Source organism: Poecilia formosa, unplaced genomic scaffold (genome assembly GCF_000485575.1).
Source record: "Poecilia formosa unplaced genomic scaffold, Poecilia_formosa-5.1.2 Scaffold362, whole genome shotgun sequence".
Lineage (NCBI taxonomy): Eukaryota > Metazoa > Chordata > Actinopteri > Cyprinodontiformes > Poeciliidae > Poecilia > Poecilia formosa.
Genome location: NW_006800301.1, coordinates 404,481 through 406,970, shown reverse-complemented (window position 1 = coordinate 406,970; position 2,490 = coordinate 404,481). Strand labels below are relative to the sequence as shown.

At 38.0% G+C, this 2,490-nt stretch overlaps 1 long non-coding RNA gene and 1 other non-coding gene across 2 annotated transcripts in view; both read right to left on the bottom strand.

The window, feature by feature from the left end:
• Positions 1-1,474, bottom strand: part of LOC107833321 (uncharacterized) — an 11,356-nt gene extending 9,882 nt beyond the window's left edge. The window contains exon 1 of the long non-coding RNA XR_001659045.1: positions 1,362-1,474. This is a non-coding gene — a long non-coding RNA (uncharacterized LOC107833321). The remainder of the gene's footprint in view (positions 1-1,361) is intronic.
• Positions 1,307-1,378, bottom strand: trnaq-cug (transfer RNA glutamine (anticodon CUG)). Its single transcript has one exon. It is a non-coding gene; the product is annotated as a tRNA-Gln (tRNA).
• Positions 1,475-2,490: the final 1,016 nt, after the last annotated feature.

The window sequence follows — 2,490 nt, the reverse complement described above, 5'->3', positions numbered from 1 at the left end:
AAACACTCACAGAGTTCATTTGGTCTGTTTGGATCAGACAGATCCAACTGACTGATGAATTAGCGCAGATTTTTCTGCAGATGGGGAACAGGAGGAAGTGCATTGAGACCCTAGAGCACGGGTGGGCAACTCCTGGCCTCGAGGGCCGGACTCCTGCAACTTTTAGATGTGTCTCTACTTCAACACGCCTGAGTCAAATAATGAGGTCATTAGCAGGACTCTGGAGAACTTGACTGCACTGAGGAGGTAATTCAGCTGTTGGATTCAAGTGTGTTGGACCAGGGAGACATCTAAGAGCTGCAGGACACCGGCCCTCGAGGACCAGGATTGATGCTAATTTAAGTGAAGTCGCTTAATTTAATTTATTAAAAGTTATTGGGGTGGTTTTTGTCACTACGAGAAAAATGTAGATACATTTATCTGCTTAATTTGTGATGGGATCTGGATTCACGGTGAATATTAACTAAACTGCATAAAATGCGACTAAATAGCCGATGTTAATATGATTGTAATTTCACGGATAAAAATAGGACATGACCGATTTTTTTTTTTATGTTGTTGGTCAAGATAACGGATAACAAAAAAAGTCTAGCGCGACCTGCCGCCCTGACACCAACTCACACACATCTTCATTCACAGTCTTACTTGTAAATCGATTTTTCTTTTCTTGGACGTTTTGATATTAGCTTGTTGATGTCTCAGTTTTATTCGCTGGGAAAATCAATAAGCAGCTTGAGGTGACTCTGCTGCTCTCTAGTGGCGAGAAGCCGCAATGTTGACTGGTAACAATCGGAATGCATTATGGGAGATATAGTTTGTGGTCAATTCTTGCTCAAAACCTATTTTAAGTCGATCATCGGCCTATAAAATGCTGGGGGGGCACAGTAGGTTTGATTTCAAAGAAACCTAAATTGAAGTCGATTGGCAAATGAACCATCATGAAAGAGGAAGGCTCTTGTTGTCTCACTGCACCCCAAGAGATGCATAAACTACAAAAACCATTTCTGTCTGGTTTCAAACCAGAGACCTTTTGCGTGTAACACAAACATGATAACTACTACATTACAGAAACTCACACTCTTTCCACTGTTCCTGGTAGATGATCCAAATTTTGTTAGAGACTAATGTCAACAATTGGCATGGAACAATGTCAAATACTTACTGTATACCATAGATCCTCTCAGAGAGCACAGTAACTTGGTGAACAAACTGTCAAACCTATATTTGTGCCTAATTTCACATTACAGTCCACAAACTAAGCCTGGGATCAAAAAAAATTATGGAAGATGTCAGGAGCAGAGACAACTGGTTCTACTGAGACTTGAACTCAGATCGCTGGATTCAGAGTCCAGAGTGCTAACCATTACACCATAGAACCACCAATTGGCAATTGAAGAAAAGTAGCTTGGATTTCAAAGAAGCCTAAATTGAAGTCGATTGGCAAATGAACCATCATGAAAGAGGATGGCTCTTGTTGTCTCACTGCACCCCAAGAGATGCATTAAGCACAAAAACCATTTCTGTTTGGTTTTGAACCAGAGACCTTTTGCATGTAAAGCAAACGTGATAACCACTACGCTACAGTAACTAAACTTCTCAGCTTTGTTTCAGTTTGAAGTTCCAAAGTTGATTATGTGAAATGCAACAAAAGTTTCAACTGAGGCTTTCACTCAGATGCCTGGATTCAGAAGTACAGACCATGACACCACAGAACCCTTGTTGACCTTTAGTAAACACCTGTGATGAATAGAACATAGAAAGCACTTTTATCAAATCTTCATTGTGTGATCATGTCAGTTCTTCTTAAATCCATGGAAACTCAACAGTTTGTAAGGTAGGTTAGCTCAGCAGGTTAGAGCACGGTGCTGGTAATGCTGAGGTCATCAGTTCAATCCCAATACTGGTCAATTCATGTCTAAGGTCTTTCAGACAATCAACACTTCAAAATAAATAAGGGTTCAAAAATAAAAGCAATACTTACAAAGAAAAATGGTTCAAAAATAAAATTAACACTTCACAGTTAAAAAAATAAATAAGGGTTCAAAAATAAAATCAACACATTAAAATGAAAAATGGTTCAAAAATAAAATCCACACTTTGAAATAAAAAACGGTTCAAAAACAAAATCAAGACTTCAAACTTAATAATGGTTCAAAAACAAAATCAACACTTCAAACTGAATAATGGTTCAAAAATAAAATCAACAATTTAAAAGTATACTGAAAAACAAAGTCAACATTTCAAAATAAAACATTGCTGGAAAGTATACATTTAAACAAGTTGATTTTGAAAAACATTAGGATATGAGCACTTTTATTAAGATCATCTAAGTTTTTAGCAAATTGATGAAAACTCATCAATCTGAATGGCAGGTTTGCTCAGCTGGTCAGCGTGTGGTGCGAATAACGCAAAAGTCATGGGTCCAATACACAAATGATGTTTCTACTGAGACTTGTACTCAGACGCCTGGATTCAGAGTACAGACCATGA